This window comes from Gopherus evgoodei, chromosome 3 (assembly GCF_007399415.2).
Source record: "Gopherus evgoodei ecotype Sinaloan lineage chromosome 3, rGopEvg1_v1.p, whole genome shotgun sequence".
NCBI lineage: Eukaryota > Metazoa > Chordata > Testudines > Testudinidae > Gopherus > Gopherus evgoodei.
In genome coordinates this window covers 101,341,886-101,364,279 of record NC_044324.1, presented here as the reverse complement: position 1 = coordinate 101,364,279, position 22,394 = coordinate 101,341,886, and the positions used below count along the sequence as shown (strand labels likewise).

The window sequence follows — 22,394 nt, the reverse complement described above, 5'->3', positions numbered from 1 at the left end:
GTGTGTGTGCTTTGTTTTGACTGTGTTAAAAATTTTCTATATATAGTCCTGTGTATTGTAGCATGCGCTGCTACAATACACAGGACTATATATGGAGAATTTTTAAAAATAATCAAAACAAATGGAGGTAGCAGGAGCACTTTAAAATTGTCTTGTTGCTGGTGAAAGTGGAGAATTTTTAATAAAACTAGCATATCAAGGAATAAAATGAAATTTGTCAGTTCAGTTCGGAATACTACATGAGTAAACATTAAAATGTCAAGTTACACAAATACAAAACTGAGACTTGCACAGCATAGACCTCTGTAAGTGCCTCAAGGCAAAAAACCTTAATCAAGCTAAAAATATTTTCTCTAATGTTACCTCACTCATCATTGCGCAGTAAGAATTCTGCCTTTCTTATAATTGCACATATGCAAAATCATCTCTTCTTTTTAATAAATTAGTTTTGATTTTTGAATATATGATTCCTGCCTTTTAATTTTCACTACTGAATAATCAAAGATCTCTTGCTCCTCAACAGAGTTTAAAAACTAAGGAAGGGGAACAGACTGAATAACTTGTACATGTCTTTCTACTGATCTCTGTCCCTACCCCCATCATGTTGACTATAAAAGATATTTCCTCTCTCCCTTTTTTTTATTGTCATGGACCAGGGGCTCATTGAATTAGGTACTGTACAAACCCTGAACAAAAAGACCTTGAAAAAGTGACGTTAATAATATGTGCCAGTGTAGTACTTCTGAGAGTGTTACAGATTCATATTAACATTAAGTAACAAAATAATGTTTTGATTCTTGTGGTTATTTCACTGGAGTGAAAGCAAGCCATAGTGAATACTGTATAACTACTGATATATGAATTTATACCTAGAGCCTGCGATTTGAAATGTGTGTTTCACCTTACATGATAGAGACCTGTAGGTTATTGGAAATTTCCCCAGTGGACCACCACATCCTCTCCTACCTTTTTTTGTCTATAAACATAAAGCTCAGCCTGAGGTGAAACTCTGATTGGAGAGCAGTATGATGTAAGCAGAAGTGACTGAGCCACCTGAAGGCCCTCCTAAACAGAAAAAAAGTATCTTTTGAGGTTATGGGAGCAAAGTTATATAAAAAAGAGCAGACGCTTAGTGATCAGTCCTTACTTTGAACTTTAATTGCATTCTTGATACAATGTGGGTAAATGCCTATGAAAAAGAAAGGATAAGGTTACTTACAGGGTAGAGTGGTGCCTCATAAAATATTTTAGCACTATTATCTCTGTTTAAAGACCACAGGCAGACTTTTTTTCACTGTTTCCTTTAAGGAAGAAACATGGATATAGTAAGATTGACTCTGTTTTTCTGCTCATCATTCGGTTGCAGTTCCCAAAATGGTAGTACAACAATACACCCTTAGAAATTATTAACAGCATATTAACACTTCCACAATTTTTTTGTTTTCAGGATTTTTCCCAAAATTTTAAGGAACAATGGGGCCAAGTCAAAAAACTCTCTCAATGTGTACCTCAAACATGGGAGAAGTGTGGAAAACTTAAATATGTTTTAAAAGGACACTTCTCTTGTTTATTTTGAATGTCTCATTTTTGCAAATTCCATTTTCTGATAAATATTCTTTAGTGTCCTGAATTTAAAAAAATGAAATGCTTGATTATTTTTAAGACTTTTCTCTTATAGTTTTATCATTCACGAGGAGGGGGGTCACAAGGACTTAGACAAACCCCTTTCACATAACCTCATATCCACAAAGGAGAAATTTGGCATCTTCTTTAAGTTTCCCCCCTATTTCCTTACAAACATAGATTTGAAAGTGATATCTTCCAACCCTAATAATTGATTTATATCTGCCACTGATTTCCACATCTGCCATTAGGTTCTAGGAGATACTTAACAATAAGTGTTTACCAAACATTTTAGGGTACAAGACAGTTTATTTGGAATGTAACTAAAGAATAATCTTGCTTACTCCCTCTTCAAAATCCTTAGGTCAGCCTGTGTACAGTGATGTAAGGATGGTGGATAGACTTTAGTTACGTTCAAGGTGTGGATGGGGGAATTGTTCTGTAGGCCTGATTAAAAAATTAAGGATGGCTATGCTTATTTAAAATTTTCAGACCTCCCTGAGGCAGGGACTAAGCCAGCAATACTTGTTAGGCTGCTCCATGAGTACACCTGCTATTTCTGAGGTAGCTACTTCAGTGGCAACTCCTTATTTCTGTCCCTTGTGAGAGCTTCCAAGAGCACATAGGGTTCACACCTTTTAGAGCCTGCTACCCCATCCTTCATGCCAGTGCACAAGGAGAAAAGGAGATGTCAGGTTGTTGCTGCAGTGAGTGGGAATCCTGCTCCATGCCAATTTCTCCAAATAGTTCCTACCTGCTCAGCTTCATGCATGAGATTGAAAGTCAAGTAGTGGGAGGGCCCAGGCCATTCTCCCCACAACTCCACTGTCCCCCAAAACCAGCTTGGGAAGATTGTTAGAAGTCTTGCCCAATCATCTCAAAAATCCAAGTATCCTTCTACAATCCAGCCACCCCAGCCTGTCACTAGAGAGGAACCACTCACCACTCCACAAGCATAAGCTGCAATATGATCCCTCTTCCACCACTGCTGCTGTAGAGGCTGCAGGAATCCTGCTTACTGCTGCTGTCACCACCGCTTCTACTATGAAGAAAAGCTGCTAAATATGTTAATAACATAAAACTCCATGAATTTCTGGGGAAGGGAAATCATGGGAGATAAAGATGAGTAGGAGCAAAAGACTGATGCTAGTGGCAATGGAAAAAATATTAAGATTAATTTTGCAGGGATAGGTTGGAGGATATTCTGTCAAGGGAGCTCACCTGTATCACTGATTATAGTGGAAATTTTTTGATGGAGTCTTTTTGCTGAAATTTTGGTAGCATTTAGTTCTTTTTTAAGGGTCAGCATCAGGGGAGAGATTTACATAATGAATAACTGAATACAAGTTAAATTGTCTGTACACAAATGCTGTCAAATCAACAAATAAACTAAAAGGAGGGGGAAGGCAATTTTCCCCACTGATTTATTTTAGTTATCTTAGGTGTTACTTGGATGTACATCTTCACAGAATTTTTTTACTTTGATTTTACTGCAGACTAAGTTAACAAGGGCAAAGATGCTGTTAGGGAAAATGGAATATTAAAAGGATAGAAAATTAAATAGAGCATTTGTCTTTTAGAATTTTTAGCACAACATGAATCTTTTTGAATGTGTGGCAGGCTAATATTTGGCATACTCGCTTTGGTCTCCAGTATGATCTTTTCAAACAAAGTGTTGTTTTTTTCTGGAATAATTTAACTTAATTTTTATAAAACATGCACTTCCCTGCACAGTAAGAGAAATTTAAAAATAGTAGTCACCCAGGATAAGATAACCGTTGTTACTTTTCACGAGCTGTTTGAAATCTTTAAAAAGTTGCTGTGGAGTTAAACCTGGAGGTGAGAGTAGAAGGATAGAAGAGTAAAAATGTGATTGCAGTTTTTTCAAACTTTGAGTGGTAAGGGATATAGTGACATTACAAATGGTGACAATTAAGTATGTGCAATACTTTTGAAGGACAAATTAAAAAATAATGTTGAGATTTACTGCCTCAAGCAGTTTCAGTTGACTCACTCTGATGTTTAATCAGTTTTATTTTATAATCTAGTACAGATTACTAAAAGAATCTCACCATTAAGAAATATTTCTCTGATTCTTAAGAACAGCGGAACATTTACAGTACAGGTGTGATTATGTCAGTAATGACTTAGCTTAGTAAGTAATTTCCATAGTGCTGTAACTGTCTGGGTGATTTTCTTTTGTATTAAGAAAATGTAGGCAGAAAGATGATTTGTTTCAATAGCTACTTTACCAAGTTAACAGAAAATTACCTTAAGAACAATCTGAATTATCTTGAGTTACAGCAAACAAGTGACTTTAAAAAAAAAAAAAAAAAAAAAAAAGTGGAATTTAATGCTTGGAAGTAGACATACTTATTACATGGAGTACCTACCTGTTTTTCCCCTTCATGCTTCTGGCTATAACTTCACAAATTAAGAATCCACAGCTCCAGCTCTCCACAGACAGAAAATATTGTGGGAACCTGTTATTTTTCTAGCAACAAATTATCTTTTGTAAGTGAGTGTGACTACATATTTATATCTATACATGAAATAAAAATATTCTATTTTAAACTGAGACTTGCTACTCATGATTTGTAACTTTGTCTGGTAGCATTTTGCAGTGTATTAAGCTGAAATGCACAAAGACACTTTTAGGGGGCAGTAAGTGTCCTCAGGGGGAATTAGTGCAGAGTAGATTGTATGCTGTAAATTCACACCTTAGCTTGCTGACCCTGACTTCCTGAGTAGACAGGCCCTCAGAAGCAATCTGAAAAATGCGGTGATACCTCTTCTGGTCAGTATTTACCACTACTGGAGAAATACCAGATTAATCAACTGTGATCATTGTCTCCAATATAAATATCATTCCAGATCATGTATTTAAGAAGTTGAGGTATGAATCCTAATGAATTCCTTTGATAACATTGCCTTGTAAATATTTCATGTTAAATAGAAAAAGTGAATCAATTGCTAGTGGTGGTTTTGTTTTAGGTTTGTTTTTATAATGTAACCAAGAACAACAATTCAGTATCTCCTTTCTCACTGGAGCTTAAAATTTTAAAAAAAGAAGGGAGAGAAAACAATCTTTTAGGCAGAGGAAGTAGTGTGCTGCATAAAGACCAAACTGAAGAGTATAGGAAATTCTGTAATTTTTTTCAAAATGAGGGTTCAAATTAAATGTATTCTCACCCTGACGATGTAAAGGAGACTAAAACTCTAGAGTATTATCTTTTCATTTTGCTAAGAAGAGAGTTTTAAGAACATTCATGGTATGAAGTGCCAGATTTTACAGAACAGCATCTGTGTGCATACAGTGCAGCAGATAGGCAGATTCTTCTCTGCATGATAGTTATTTTCAGAGAACAGCATACTTAGACAAACTGAAAATTTCTTCAGATAAGATTTGTGGGCATGTACAGATTTTGACTGTACATACAAACACAGATTTTTAAAGGGGGCTCTTAGATTCAGCTATACAGTTTCCTTCTCCCTTTCAAAAATTCTACATATACCTGTCTGCTGGCTATAAGTGTGTGTGTGTGTGTGTGTGTGTATATATATATATATATAATATAATATAATATATGCAGGCATATTTGTTTCTAAAAAGACTCTTGAAAATTTTACCCAAAATGTGTCATTTGTCTTGTTTAGTTTATTTTACCAATAGTGCATGAACAACAAATTGTAATTTGTGAAACATACTTTGTTACAGCATAACTGACTCTACATGCCAAATGCACTAAGATTGGATTTATAAGAACTAAACCAGTTATCACTGACAATTTTTCTACAGTTTTCTTATTGACAAATAACTAGTGAAGTGTTTATTTTCCAGTATTGCTATTTTTGGGTGATTGGGGGAGGCAGGGGAATTTTACAGATATCTGTGGAACAGTTTTGCATTATAGATTTAGAACTTTTTGGTTGATATTAATTATTTCCTAGAGCCTCCCAGGACTGCTCCCCAGTATGCTATAAAAACGCCAGGACCTAGTTGGAGTGGGGCCGGTTTAGGGCTCGAGGCTTCAGCCTTTGGTCTGGGAGTGGCGGGGAGCTCGGGGCTTCTGCCCTGTGGCAAGGTGGTGGAGCTAGGGGCTTCTGCCCTGCGGGGCAGCAGGGCTCTAGGCTTCAGCTGCAGGGATGGGGGGTTCAGGGTGTTAGCCCTGCAGTGGGAGCACTGGGGCTTGGGGCGTTAAGCCCCGAAAATATTTATTGGAGCTCTGATCCAGACAGCTCTGGCTGAATTTAGGCCCTGCGTATAATGCATATCTACAAGTACCACCTTAGGCACTAAGTTAACTAAAATATTATTGTTTAGAGGTGTAGGGAAGGATTTAAAAAAAAAAGTTACTGACTTTCATTCTAACCAGAAAACACTTAAAGAAGGGCTTGAGGTGTAACTTTTCATTTCAGATACAGCAGTTGGCCACAGAGTAACACTAGTTTACTCCAGAACTGCTAATTGAAGAGTACTTTCATCAGTAGCTTTGCACTTTAAAATGTTGTTTTTTGTAATTTATCAAATGTTTTTAAAGCCTTTAGTTCAATTTGTTTTACAACTGTGGGCCTGGCTTGACGTAAGTAGATATGGATGAGGCTTCATTTCTTGGGAGACAGGATTAGGGAGGTCAGTGGATCAGCAGGTTGGAAACAAAATTTCAGTGCTAACTAAAACAGGTAAATGGATCAGTAAGCTACGAGACAGAATGTCTCTACTAGCTAAGATAAGGGGGGGAACACCCAGGGAATCATTTACAATGGACAAGTGAACAGTGGGCAAAATAAGACTGAAATGTAAGACGATCTTAAGAATGTCGTTCGTGGACAGTGTGTGGACAGAACATGCTGTACAGGAATTGATTCCTACAAAGTAACCAAAATAATCCCAAAATCTGTAATGCAATATTTAGTAAATCCAGCGTCATGTGTAAATGTATATAAAGGAAGAAGTTTTTTGTGTAAACTTTGGATGTGTGGTATGCCCTATACCCGCTCCCTACGTTTGAGTCTGATCAACTTAGCATAGCATTGCTGTATGCCAAATAAAGATGTCTGAGTGGTGAAATCTGGAGTCAAACTAAGTTCTTGAAAAACTGTGTGGAAAGACGTCTCAGAAGGAATCTCAACAACTACTACTAGTGAAAACATATGGGAATTGGGAAGGATTTTCTATGTGGCATATAATCCTTACAGAAAAAAATGTTTTTCTCTAGTATTCACTTCAGGTGCATATTTGTCCCGCACACCTTCTGTTCAGCCCACACCTGCACTGCAGATAGTCTCACCCTCACCGAGGCTATATCAGGCTGTGCGGGCGAACTGCCCTCAGGTGCTCCTCCTCCACCTCAGCCTGACACTGTGTCTGCACTGTGCCTCGGCTGCTTGAGCTCATTCTATTTAGTTTAGTTAGTTACTGACTATTGAAAAATGTTTCCCTTTTCTTTTGGGAAGTCTTCCCTGTGAGGGGCATGCCCGGTTCATCAGGGTTTAAACATTGTCTCATTTTCAGAGAAGCTATCCCAGTCAGTTGCAGACATTCTGTGTGCATTCACTGCCCAGGAGAGTCCCATATCCTGCAGAAGTGTAACTTCTATTTAGCCCTCAAATCCAAGTCACAGAAGAACCGGGAAATCAAACTGTGACTGTTAAGGAGGGAGCGCTCCTTTCACCTGCTTCAGAGCCAGGTCAGGAGAACTTCCCCTGTACATCAGTCCCTGGAGGTCTGTAGTGCCCTTTCAACCTCAGCATAATACTCCTCTAGAAAGGAAAGGGCCTCAGAAGCCTCATCTGAAGATCCTAAAAGGAGGAGCTCTAATTCCGGTTTCAACGCACCCACCTCAAAAAGATCATTCTCTGACCGTGTCAACAACCTCAGAGACTTTGTTTTTGAGGCTGGGTACCATAGCGGCGAAGGGATCCTCCGGTATCAGCAAAGCAAGAAAATAGCTCAGCTCTAAGAGCAAACATAGGACTGAGAAGGCTCTGGTACCATCTAGCAGAGATGGTCAGTGGAATATCGATACAGTTTGTCTTAACTCCTCTCCCATTCCCCTTTGCAAGCTCTTCAGTTCTATGTAAGACAGCTTTCATATACATCAGCGCTGCCTGTGAAGTACTCAGAACCATTGGTACTGTCCTAAAGGGACAAGCATACTGGTCTGTCACTATCACAACCTCATTCAGTGCCACAAGTCCACTTGGTGCTACAAGACAAGGCATCTGTGACTGCTGAACCAGAGTCTCCATTGCTGGTAGGTACTGAGTATCTCTCAATATTGAGAACGTCAGTCACTGGACACTTATTCATCCCCGGTACCATCACCTCCCTTTTCAGTTGTAGAGGAAGAAAAGGAGGATGATGGGGAACTTCCTTCAGTATCACTGATCTCCATTCAGGGCTCTCCTATGAATCCATATAAAAAAAGTCTTTCTCAAAGAGACAGGAAAGATGTCCAGGGACCTCATCATTTCCTATAGGGGCAACTCTGGATGCAACCCCCTTCCCTTAATGGTCTTCAGGGGCCATATTGGAATCCTATATTGCAACTTATTGCTAGCAGTTCTCCAGGCCCCGGACCTTCTCCCATCAGGATAGGGAGACTCAGGCTTCTCCTCCCCAGCAACAGGAGGAAATGTTCTAGGACCAAGAGACTAGGGCAGATAAAGAAGCTACCTCTCAGACTACCATCACGTCAGCCTCACCAGATGAGGTAGTAATGCCTTCTTCTCTATCTATGGCTGATTGATTTTTGGAAGTTTCAAGACCTCGTTAAACAGATGGCAGACTCTCTACAGGTACCTCCTGAGGAGGTAAAAGAATCCCAGTACAAGCTGTTGGATATCTTGCACACTGCAACACCATCCAGAGTTGCACTTCCTATCATCAAGCCTCTGCTGAAACCTGTAAAAACTATTTGGCAAACCCCAGCAACAGTAACAGCCATGTGTAAGAGACATGATATTATGTTCTGACCAAGGACTCCGAGTTCCTATTTTCTCTCACTCCATCCTACTCTCTGCGGTGAACTAACAAGGCAAACAACACTGTTTATAAGTCTATCTTGTATGACAGAGACTGGAAGTGCCTGGACCTTCTTGGGAGAAAATCGTACTCATTGGTAAGCCTACAATTCCGCATTATGAATTACCAGGCACTGATGGCAAATACAACTTTACAAATTGTGCAAAATTTGGCTCCTTTATTCAACATCTCCCTTCAGACCAAAGGGAACAATTTCAGGCTACCATTGCTGAGGGACAGTTACTGACCAGGGCATCTCTTCAGGAGTTGGACATTGATGCTGCAGATCCACAGCCCATTCCATCTCCACAGCAGTGGCGATGAACTAGGCCCCCTAGCTACAGTTATCTGGTTTCCCCAGAGAAGTTCAGAATACAGTAAAGGATTTCCTGTTTGAGCTGAAGTTGGTCACAGAGAATACCTATTGGTTGTTGAATACTCTTAAAGATTCCAGGGCCACATTGCATTTGTTAGGCATCTGTACTCCTGCTAACAGAAGAAAAATCAGTAGATCACAAATAGCTCAAAGATCCTCCCTGATGCAATTCTCTGGTTTTCAGAGACAGATGCAACCTCCTAGAAAGAGGTACCAGAGAAAAAGGTCCTTCATCTTTGAAGCTTTAGTTTTGATGGGATGGTGGTGGGTTTGGACCCTCCCCTCTCTTTATTTTGTCAGCTACAATGATTTGCCCACCTCTCCGCATTTGGGGACTGACTCTTCCATTTCCATATCTCCTCCGACAAATGGATGCTAGAAAGAATATCATTGGGCTATCCCATCCATTCTACCTATCTCCTCCTCCTCATTCCCCTTCTCTGTCCTTTTTCAGGGACCCTTCTCATAAATTCCTATTAAGACAGAAGATAAACCCCCTTTTTGTTTAGGATCACTAGAGTTTAGTCCCTGCTCAATGAGGAGAAAGGGGCTTCTACTTGAGGCACTTCCTTATGTCAAAGAAAAATGGAGGGTGAAGACCAAACTTAGGGCCCAAGACTCATAAACAAACTTATGAGATCTCAAAAGTCCAGGATGGTGACGCTAGCAGCTATAATTCCTTCTATGGATTCAGGGGATTGGCTTTTGGCCCTCGAACTTCAAGGTGCATATTTCCATATAGTGATATACTCATCTCACAAAAGGTTCTTGCATTTTGTCGAAGGTCAGGATCATTTTCAGTATCTGGTACTCCCATTTGGTCTCTCTTTGGCTCCAAAAGAGTTTTCAAAAATTCTGTCAGAGGTGGTTGCCTGCCTGCGTTGTCAGTTGATCATGGTATTCCTTTACTTCAGTGATTAGTTGCTCAAGGGTCAGTCGTACAAAGAAGTGTTATCCACCACATGAAAGGTATTTTCTTTGTTCTTGGACTTGAGTCTTCAACTGAACCCCGGAAATTCCACACTGGCTCCAGTTCAGAACGTATAATTTATAGGGACAGCCCTGGATTCCTTGGCATCCAGGGCCTTCCTTCCCATGAACAGATTTACGACACTATCAGTTCTTCTTGGAGTGCTTGCTCATGTCCATTCCAATGTAGGTATGCATGTGCCGCATGCACCATTGCTGGAAAGTCTTTCCCTAGTGGTATCCATCAGGTCGGCTCTGGTGCCCCTGAAGTGACACCTTCATGGCACGATATTTAGGAACCTGCCATCCCCTCAGTTCCTTCTTGCTGGCAACAGGGTAGGAGGGTGGGTTCTGGAATGGACATGAGCAACACATCTTGAAGAGCAAGTGTTACGGAAAGGTTTATAACAGTGTCTGTGTCCCTGGTTTTTAGTGTCCAGCAGAGTTATGAATTTAAGTTCCAAGGCTTGCCTTTTGAATATGTTCAAGTTAAGGAAGACAAATAATGAGAGGTCAGATATAGAGTGACTGCTTTGTGAAATGTGTTTGTGCACAGGTGATAGGGTGTTCTTGTCTTATTATTTTTCTGTATGAGTTCATTTGAGTGTGTTGCTTTTGTCTGGCTTTCCTCACATGGATGCTGCTGTTCTTCTGTTATATAATCATAGATGTGTAGGATTGGAAGGGCCCTCTGAAGGTCATCTAGTCCAGTCTCCTGCACTTCAAGGCAGAACTAAATAATAACTAAACCATTCCTGACAGGTGTTTGTCTAACCTGTTCTTAAAAACCTCCAGTGCCAAGGATTCCACAATCTCCTTGGGCAGTTTCCAGTGCTTAACTACTCTGACAGTTAAGAAGTTTTTCCTAATGTCCAGCCTAAGCCTCCCTTGCTGCAATTTAAGCCCATTGCTTCTTGTCCTGTCCTCAGAGGTTAAGGAAAAAAAATTTTGATCCTTCTCCTTGTAACAGACTTAGGTTCTTGAAAACTGTTATCATGTCCTATGCTCCTCCCCCCCCATCTTCTCTTCTGTAGACTTAAACAAACCTAATTTTTTCAATCTTTCCTCATGGATCATGCTTTCTAGACCTGTAAACATTTTTATTGCTGTCCTATGGACTACGGTACCTTCTTGCTTAACGTTCCTGAAAAATGCTACTTAAAGTGAAACAATGTTAAACAAATCCAATTTCCTCATACGAATTAATGTAAATGGCGGTGGGGGTTAGGTTCTAGACAAAAGACATATATATACACACACACATAGACAGTATAAGTTTTAAACAATTTAATACGTCTATTCCATTCTAAAGCTCTAGTATCCAGGTTCAAAGTATAGAACTGTCAATATACTAGCTAATATACATGGGAAGTAGTGTCTTTAAAATAAAAATGTATCTATTCTATTTTACAAGAAAAAAGAACAAAATAAATCTATTAAGCATAAGTGAGTGAAAGGACTCCAACTCTTCCTGGTCTTGCACTGGGGATGCAAAGTTGTGGGGAGGCTCTTCAAGTCTCCCATAGCTACAATCTGCCCCTATATCTTACCATTTAATAAGGCAAATCTGACATGTTAGATTTTAAGAGGAACTAATTTCATGTATATTTAATGGTTTTACACTAGTAGTTAGAGAAACTACTGCATAAGTGTACAATACGCTGCAAGATGACATGAAAACTACATCTCAATCAATAGGAGACCATAGAGATTCTGAATTGCCAAAGTTTACTGCAATGTTCTGGACACTAAGTTGAATGTGCCCTTGATACCAATGCCAATATGCTATTCTCTCTTCCTCTGTATTAGCCTCTAGACCGAATACTAATATGTGATAGTCTACTAGCAAACATCATCAGCAAACGGACCAGTCTGTAGCAGTGTCCTTTAGAAGATTTCACACTATCAAGAATACAATATTAAAAAAAAAAATCTCTTGCATTATAACAATTGTGTGCAGGTGGTAAAAAATCATACCTGATTTGAAACGTTTCATACAAAAAAATGAGAAGTCAGGAAAAAAAACAGTATAGTCATTTTGGAGAGGTCATAGCTATAGAAATAACAATCATGTTAGGAAAGCTTTAACCTTTAAAATGGCAACATAAAAAAGCATCACAATTAAGGCTAAATTCATTGCCTCGTCAGTCCCTGTCCAAAGCCCTAGAAGGTACTAGGGAGAGAGCCAAGCTAGACCTCATTGAGTCTTGCCCAATTCTTTCTTAACACGATTGTTTTTTTTCTGTAAAAGTCATATCTTTACAGGAATCAACTGCTCCTTTTTTAACTTTTTTTTTTTAAAGCGAAGTGTTTTTTAGATTAGGTCTGGAAAGTATAGTACCTTCCACAATCCTTTACTGCTGTTTTTTACGTTTTTTAATGCCATTAGTAATGCTTATCAAAGAGAGAATGAGGGAGAGAACATGTGTGGGAGACCAAGATTTGGAAATGACTTTAGGACTTTGGGTTCCTGGACTGGTGAGTCCAACATCACCACCTAGCTTGCAACATTTAAAAAATAAATAAATATTTTTTTTAGCTTTTTAGATTAAAAGAAAGAATACCCAAAATGTTGTTCACTGTATGTAGTAAAAATGACAGGATGTAGGAAGAAATGAATTCAAAGATGTAGGTGTGGATGAAGTCGAAGAGTATTTTAAAGATGAGAATGAAAAACCTGAACTGAATGCTTAAAAATAAATAGATGTAAGACAGAGGGGAGAGATGTAATTACAGAGTAGTAGGAGAAGAATATGTCATTCTTTCGAACAGCTGGAAGGTGGGAGTCAAAGGACAGGGAGAAGCTGATGACAATTAAGTTATTGTAGTAGAGGTGGGAATTTACAAGAAGCAATTTTAGTAGTGGTGATTGATAGGAAACTGCTAGTTTCAGAGATTCTGAAGTTGCTGGGTGGGGGGACAGCAGGATTTAGCAAGGACTGATATTCCCAAAGTGAGTGAAGCTACCTTTCTCAGTGCCACCTAGAGGAAGTGTGCCCATTTGCAAAGAAAGTGCATGGATGGCAAAGTGGCTGCGTTCTGTGGATCTCTCACAGCTCGCTGAAGCATTAGTAACTCAAGTATTACAGAATCATGAATCCGAATCTAAAAAAATCATGAGATTGGCTTAAAATCATGTGGTGTTATATAACAATAAATGTTAGGTTATTTGCCTTCTGTGCCTTGGTCATTTAGAATCAAATCCTGACCCTATTGAAGTCAGTGAGATTTTTGCTATTGACTTCAATGGATCCAGGATTTCTCCCAAATTTTCAAGCTTTTCACCACAGCTATGAGAGCTAAAAGCTTGCTATTTTTCAAATGAAAGCTAAAAGTCTTGAATAATCATATGAATCCAGGAGCTGGAGCTTTAGGAAAAACACCAAATAGTTTGAGACTCTTCATAAAATCATGAGAATTGGCAACACTGCAGCTCCTGATGGTGGGATCTATGATAAAAGTACTGCCTGTGCTTTTTTCTGGATCTATTAGATTGTAACATGTTAAAGTAATATTTTTAGTTTAATTTTTTGCTGTTTATTTTAAAATACACTTAACTACATTTATCGTTCATAAGACGTGATTAATAGCATCTTGGCTTGAAGGCTTAATATAAATGTCTGAGTAATATAACAAACATGAACTCTAGTTAGAAATGTAGTAATTCGAGGGAATAATTTAAATGACCTGGTCTTCATCAAAGCATCTTTTAAAAAAAAATCTTCTAGATTACTTCATTTTATAATTTATAATATGAGAAAAACAGTGACTCCCTGACATATGAGGTACTGTGATTTACAGACAACATTTTAGAAAGTAACTGGCATCAACAATAGCTTTAAAAAAAATTATGAAACCATGCTAACATTTACTTCAGGGTGTTCCAAATCTTGCTAGACTAATACCTCATCACAACCTTCCCCAATCTACTCAATGGAAAGAATGTTTTTGGTCTAGCTGAAATTTTTTTCCTATTACTTTTGTGTGTGTGTGGGTGGGTGGGTCGGGTTTGGATACCAGCAGTGAAATTTAGCTCTCTACTGCAGAACAGTCTTCAGACTAAAGGGAAATAATCAACAGACTGACAGAGGAGCAGCAGTTTCTCATGATACAGTTTGACTAGACAAAGCAGTCCCACACATTAATTTCAAGGCTAGTTCACCTCTTCTGTTTGATTTGCCTTGCAGACAATCCAGTCCAATAAATTCAATATAATTTCAGCATCAAGAAAGCATTCTGTAGATATCATTCAGTTCAATTACCTATCTGAGCGTAGTAATTATGAAAAATATCTCAAAGTCCTTATTCAGTTTTCACTTACCTCTTACCAAAATTTGCATTGACTTCATAGTGAGTTTTGCTTGACCTCAAGATTTGGCCAGTTGTAGATATTAATAAAGTTTTACTAGGGAAAATGTAAAATTAATTTGAAATGATAGACACTATTAACAATAGACTCCAAGGACCATATCACACCCTCCACTTCTGCTAGTGAAAGGCACAGAAGACCCATTTTAAGCATGCAGTAGTATCCAATGCATACTTGAGGACTCTCCATCATTGTTCCCTCTAATTTTTTATATCCATGTGCAGAATGAATTTTGTTATGTGCACCATTATGGAGGTGATGTGTGGCGGGGGTGGGGCTGAGGGGTTTGGAGTATGGGAGGGGGGCTATGGGCTGCGGGGCTGAGGGTTCTGGCTGCAGACTCTAAGGTACAGGGGTTTGGGGTACAGGATGGGGCCCAGAGCTGGGGAAGAGCATTGTGGTACGGGGGGGTGAGGGCTCCAGGTAGGGGTGTGGGTCTGGGGTGGGGCCAGGAATGAGGACTTTGGGGTGCAGGCTGCCCCAGGATTGGAGCTAGAGGACTCCCTCCCAACTCTCTGCTCGCCGGCAGCAGCTCCCGGGCCAGGGGAGAGGCGCCTCTGCCCGCCGGCAGCAGCTCCCGGGCCAGGGGAGAGGAGCCTCTGCCCACCGGCAGCAGCTCCTGGGCCAGGGGAGAGGCCTGCGGCAGCCCTGCACACCCCAACTTGCTCTTCTCCTAGCCCATCCTCATACCTCTCTTCTGACCAGGCCCCTGTGGCTGCACAACTGTGTGGCCCTTTAGAGCCTGCTGCGCAGTTGCACAGCTTAGAGGGAATTTAGCTCCCCATACACCTCTACCCTGATATAACTTGACCCAATGTAACACGAATTTGGATATAACCGGAAAAGCAGTACCTCGGGGGGCGGGGTTGCCCATTCCCATGGATCAAAGCAAGTTTGATATAATGCAGTTTCACCTATAATGCGGTAAGATTTTTTGGCTCTGGAGGACAGCGTTATATTGGGGTAGAAGTGTATTTGAGAGAGGAAAGGATTGGGGATGAGTGGGAGGCAATATCATACCCTGGTCCTACGTATATTGGTGGGTATTATGAAATTAACGTAGCCATCTTTGCCCTTCTATGCTATGGAACTTTCCCTTGGGGTAAAAATAGGTTCAGGAAACAGTAGCCATCAGGGCACAGCTGGTGTGCAGAGAGGAGCTGGCATGGAACCCCAGTGCTGCCTCCAATCTTTTGAGATGCTTTTGGGGGCTTGGACACAGGATGTGAATGGAGCAAAGTCACAACTCACAGTGGAAGAGTGTATTAATAACTCTTGACAAGGGGAAGTTTGTGAAGTTCCATTTTCTCCTTAAAGCAGACTATATATCCCTAAACTAACTTGTGTATCTTGTACATGTAATTGCAAAACTGTTTTATTTCACTTTCCCCACATTTGCAGGCTTGCTGAGCTAGCTTCAGCTGTTAGAACAGTTTAGAGATTAACTTTAGAACTTCTACCATCAATAAATAGATAAATATTGTTAGCTTGTTTGTCGTAATGTATTTACAGGATACATTAGATCTCCTTTTTAGCTGGAAAGGGTAAATGAGAGAGTACAATTCTCCCAAGTAACAAAAACAGATGGCTACTGTGACTTTTGTTTAACACCTAAATCTAAGCAAAGTAATATCCATATCACTGTTACTTTCCAGCAAAATAATAATGAATTCTTGTGAATAATTTTTGCATATGTAAAATGCACTGTGATGCAAATACACAGTGATACAGAATTACTTTCAAATCTGCCTGTTTTGTTAGCTAAACTTTAACCTGTAGAAACACTTTCTGTTTTTTATTTTGATATGTGCTTTAATGTCTAAGCATGCTGAAAGTGTTGATTAAATAATAAATTTAACTTTGTGTCCATTAAAGTCTTTCTGAGATTTCTCCTTTCCCCCACAATAGAAATTTTCGAAGACCACCAAGCCTCTCCTATGAAAAAGCCTACAGTGTCCACATTCTGTCCTTTGCTGCACATGGTTATCTCATATTGAGCTCCATGGGAGTTGAGTAGATATAACCGGCAGAGTTTTGTCCTGTGTAAATTGGCTTTATAGCATATCCTGAAGATCATTAAGCTCTTATTCTGTTGGACCTGCATGAATTCCAAAGTTGAGTCCTTTTACTGAACATACCTTGCCGCCAGTTGCCAAATATTTTTTAAATGTGGGATTGTTAATACAAGTATATCATCTGTTCTCGATGGTGAAGTAAGCATGTGCGTAGAAGGGTATTCTCATCATTGCAAATTGGTAGACTAGTTCTTCATTTATTTTTAGAAGAACTAGAGCCAACAGCCTGGGATCTTCTGAATGGTTATTAATTTGACTTCAGAATCCTTTCAGTTTTTATGGCCTAGTTTTTGAAACGAGCATGTTATCCAGTGTTGTTACTTGGAACAATTCATACTCATTACATTCTTTTTTTTTAATATAGGTTGAGAGGAACTATTGTTTTTCCTCTGTGGAAAAGGTACAGAGCACAGAGCCTGAAGGGAATGGAAAACAAGTTCTCTATGTTTTTAATACCTCACTTGGCAAAGTATGCAGTGTAAGTGTCACACACACACAGCTTAGCCAAAGAAAAGGCCTCCTTTTTATGATAGGACATTAACTTGAAATTACCAGAAATATTCATGACAACGAACTGGAGATTAATTATATTCATACTTAAGAACATAGAATTAAATTTAAAAAATCTAAAATTATAACACAATCTTCCATAGCCCTCTCCAAAAAAAGATCCTGACACTCTTGTAGCCTATAAAATGCCAAACTCACTCTGTAAGTGGCTTTTTGGGGGAGAGGGAGGGAGAGGGATATCCTGCTTAATTAGGATATTGGAACTGTCAGGGGTGAGGGGTATTATGAATGTCTTGTGTAACATTTCTCCATTTTTTTTGAGTGTTTTGGAAGTTTTCTCAGGGGAGGGGGGAATGAGAGTCAAGACAAAACCTCAGTGGCAAAAACTGAGGACATGAGAAATGTGAAGTTCACCAGGGACAAGGAAATCACCTTTGCTCTCCACCAATCCACCTTCAATAATTTCCCCTTTCAATTCAAACACTAGTCAGATTTATTTTGTTTTATATATTAAAAATTATACATAAAATAACACACTTGGGAGATTTTGTGCTTAAATACTAATGATTAAAAATTGGTTACCTGATCAAAAATGTATGTATGCTATTACCCTCATGAATGTAGGGCAATATACAGTATATTGAAATTAGTGACATGTAACATGCAGCTTAAAAATGTCACCATTCTCACAGCCCTTGCAAGGTGAAACTGGTTCTGGTTCCTCTACCCCCTGAGTTTCTGACAGGGCAAAAAGCTGGCAAGATCCTTCCATTTCCCAAAGGTGAGAAGAACTAGCTGGCCAACTGGCCCCAGCTTTTGCTTCTACCTATGAGAGGGGAGCAAGGACTCATTACTTTGCCTACTCTTTCTCAAAGGCTGTCCTGTTCTCAGACAGTATACTACAGCAATTGATAAACATTTATGATTGTACCAAATCTCAAAGAAAACATAATTTGAAGGAAGCAGTTGCACCTATATATGCTAATGACAGTGAACCAAGCCATAGTATTTACTGTGCTAGTCAGTTGAACTTATGAGTCTTGGGACTTGATATAGTGCCCTTTATTAAAGCTAATATTATGTTGATCTACTAGTGTTCAGTGTAACACTATGACCTGAGGCTGCCGTGTTTCATGTGCAGATGTTACTGGGAGACACTAGACTGCTTGCTGTAGCTCATGGGGTTAAGAATAGGTTCATGAAGTTTACTTACAGGTTATTTTTCCTTCAGCCGGCCTTCCTCCTTCATCTTGCTCATTATTTTGGGAAGGCCATGTCAAGTTTAAATTTATGTCTGAAGATAGTTAGATTAGTGTTTGTTATTAACTATTTTGCAATGGAGTTACCCAGTTAGGGGCCCTCTGAAGAGAACATTCTATCTCTGACTCTTGTAATTATCACCACTGTCACTGGTAATTCCATAGTAAGCAGTAAGTATAGCTATCATTTAGGGAGACATGGTTCCTGAGATAGCTGGGGCCCCAACCCATTTAGGGCTTGGAAAATCACGACCAGGACCTTGAATTTGAACGAGTGTTCTGTGCAAAGTCAGTGTAATGATCTGAACACTAGTGTGATGTGTTTCCTTCATCCTGTGTTATTTAGTAAGTGGATTGCTGTTTGTTGTGCCAGCTGGATTTTCATCAAAAGCTCCTACTATCATTCCCAAGTATGTCGTGTGTTAATTAGTTAAGCCTAGAGGGCATGAAAGTATGGATCATTGTTGCCAAGTCTGTATCCATCAGGGTTCATTGAAGCCTCTTGACTAGCCAGTTTTCCTGGCCACTGTATTTTTGGGATATTCAATAACAGAAAGGTTAAATGATATGGAGTGTGTGTGGGGTGAAGATGGGGTCTTGAAGGGCACCACAGATGACAGTTCTGAAGTCTGAGCTTTTTGTGATAGTGGGTTGAGAGAGAGAATCTGAGAGAGTTCAAACAGTTTCCTTCCACCCCTGGCAAATCTTTAAGACATGATAGCAAAACCTCTATATTTAACCACGTTGAATGCTGTTGAGAGATCCAGCAATAAGAATATGAATGGTGACTCAACCAATACTAGAACAACATCCACTAGTGCAATAGTTCTTAATCTATTTACCATTGTGGGCCACATCCAATACTACCTGGCATTGAGGATGTCACATGGGCCGCAGCTGTGTGCTAATTGAGCCATAGGTTGAGAACCACTGTGACTAGTGTCATTTCTGTGGCACATCAGTATAAAAAATCCTGGTAATGATGAGACCAGGATACTGGCAGAGGTCAGGTATAGTTGGAGGTTTTTTCCTCTAGTTTTGTAATTACCTTGCTCAAGCTCCCATTATTGAGCACTAGGAAGTAGTTAACAAAGTCAGTTGCATGAAGCAATTGAACTGGTTGGACTACAACATGTTTTAGGGAGAATAAGTTGCCTTTTTCAAAGGAGTCATTAATGATGTATATTAGTAGCTGGCCTAGGTGCTCATTCACAAGGCAGAAAAGGCAGGCATCAGATACACATGCGGTGGTTTGGACTTGCCTTAGGGACGTCCTGATGAGTAAAATGGTCAAGCTGAGAATGGTGGTGGTCTGATGGTGGTGATGTGAGTTAGCTCTGATGGTTGTGCTGTACAGAAAGCATCTCTGATTCTGGGGATCTTTTCTGCAAAGTACATTGAAGTTAATTGCAGCAGGAAATACTGGAGATAAAAATGGACAGGAGGCACTCCAAGTTAAGACATTTATTATTTCAGTTGTCATCTGTGAGACTTTGTATGAAGAAGCTTGTTAGAAACAAAGAAAATACAGTAACTCCTAACTTAATCTCTTCTTGGTAAACCTTTTTTCATTACGTCGCTATTCTATTAGAGAACATACTCATTTAAAGTTGCGCAATGTTTGCTTATCATGTTGTTTGGCCGTGGGGGCTTGGAACCAGTCACCGATTAGTTCCCCTCCACCACCCCGAGCACCTCCCGCCTGCCAGTGGTCCCACAGATCAGCAGCTCCCCCTTCCCTCCCCATGCCTCCTGCCTACAGCAATCAGCTGTTTGGCGGTTTTCAGGAGGCTGGGGGAGAAGGGGCAGGAGTGATGACACAGCACGCTCGAGGGCAACGGGTGGAGCAGGACAGGAAGAGGCAGGGCAGGGGTGGAGCCTTGGGGGAAAGGGTGGAGTGGGGGCAGAGCCAGGGGTTGAGCACCCCCCCCCCCCAGCACATTGGAAAGAACAGCAAGAGGAGCAGCTGTATGATCCACCTTCTTTCACCCTCTGACTCCACCACCTCAACCAAGCTTCACAATCATCATTGCTGAGTACAGTATGAAATGGTTGGGTTAAAATTGTTTAAAACTTATAGGGTATATGTATATAATGTCGTCTTCTGGGGGAAAAAATTCCCTGGAACCTAGGCCCCCACTATTTACATCAATTTTTATGGGGAAATTGGATTCGCTTAAATCATTTCACTTAAAGTTGCATTTTTCAAGAACATAACTATAATGTTAAGTGAGAAATTACTGTACATATATAATGGGTGTGAAAAGAAGTGTTTTACTATTTTAGGCATTGTGTCTGAGTGGAGATCAATCAGTTAATGCTCACAATAGTGGGGAATACTGTTCTGCAATTGAGATAGTGTTATGGTAATAAAGTACATGTTACTGAAATATAAATATGAAATCCTCTATGAAAGGATTATATTATTTGCATTCCAGTAGTACCTAGAAGTACTAACCAAGATTGCAAGGCACTGACATATGCACAATAAGAGTCTCTGCTCCCAAGAACTTACATACAATCTGAATAGACAAGACAGGCATGGGGCACCAATTAAAAATAGGGAAACCAACCTGCTGAATGTGGGGCAGGCCCTTGTAGATTAGTGATTCCTCAGTAACAGAGCAGATACAAAAGGATTTTATTAGTATTTGTGTTTGGGAGCAGAAATTAAGATATTCGAGACAGTCAGGAAACAGCTCATATGCTGAGAGACAGAAATACAGCCTCTTGACTTAAAGTTCTGGACAAAACCGTGTGTCAGCTAAGGTCCTAAAAGTTGAATTATCTATATACAGCTTTGCTGTCATATTTATCATTTTATTCAAGATGAACAGGACCTGTATGCATATTGTATCTAAAATAAACTAGAAGGAAATACTGTGAATCTGTCACTAATTTCTCTCCCAGCATAGGAGTTAACTGCTATAAATCCCCAAACCCTATGTACTGCTTGCACGCAGAACAATATTAATAGTGTATGTAATGATGCTGCCTCTGGCAGGACACAACTGAGAGTATCAATTCAGGACAAATTGCGTAGAGCAGGGCAGTCACAGCCCCAGGCTGATGTTTCTCGACCTCTACGGCACACCAGACCAGCCAAACAGAGAAGACTTCGGTCTTATCCCACTGACTAACCATAACTCATACAAGCAGTTCCCTTAGACACTCCAGTTTCCCAGTATCACCACCAATGCCACCCGTTATGGGCACGAATGGTTAAGAAAACCAATATCCCTGTAAAAGAAAAATGGTTCTCTTGATCCCAAATGACCAATCCCCAGACCCAGGTCAATATACAAATCAGATCTTACTCACAAATCACATTGTTGCCAATCCTTTATAATCTAAAATCTAAAGGTTTATTTATTAAAAAGGAAGAAATATAGATGAGAGTTAGAATTGGTTAAATGGAATCAACTACATTCAGTAATGGCAAAGTTCTTGGTTCAGTCTTGTAGCAGTGATGGAATAAACTGCAGGTTCAAATCAAGTCTCTGGAGTACATCCACAGCAGGGATGGGTCATTCAGTCCTTTGTTCAGAGCTTCAATGTGTAGCAAGCTTCCTCCAGAAGTAAGCAGCAGGACTGAAGACAAAATGGAGGGGTTTCCATGACCTTTTATAGTCTCTGCCCTGTGAAAGAACACCCCTTTATTTTTACTGTGGAAAATCACTGCAGCAAGATGGAGTTTGGAGTCACATGAGCGAGTCGCATATCCATGCATGACTCAGTTTGCAGGCTGAAGCCATTGTTTACATGTTAGTTTGAACATTCCCAGGAAAGCTCAGATGTGGATTGGCATATCCCAGCGTTCATTGTCAGTTAAGTGTTTCTTGACTGGGCACTTACTGAGAATAGACCTTTCTCAAGAAGCGGACCAAATGTTTCACTGAAGCTATTTAGAATCAAAACACAGTGAGATACAAGTACATAGCCAATATTCATAACTTCAACTACAAAAATGATACACACATACAGATAGCATAATTATAATCAGCAAATCATAACCTTTCCATAGGCACCTTACTGGACCTCCTTTGTACAAGACTTGGTGTAACTATAGGACTTTGGTTGCAACAATGATCTATACGGTCATAGTTCATATCAGTAACGTCACAGTATAATATGAGAAAGCATATAAATCCTGAAAGTATTATCTCTTCTTTTTAAATTCATTAAT

The 22,394-nt window shown here is 39.7% G+C and overlaps 1 protein-coding gene across 7 annotated transcripts in view; it reads left to right on the top strand.

Moving 5' to 3' along the window:
• FAM184A (family with sequence similarity 184 member A) overlaps positions 1-22,394 on the top strand; it is a 186,664-nt gene that overhangs the window by 27,372 nt on the left and 136,898 nt on the right. The window lies entirely within an intron of this gene.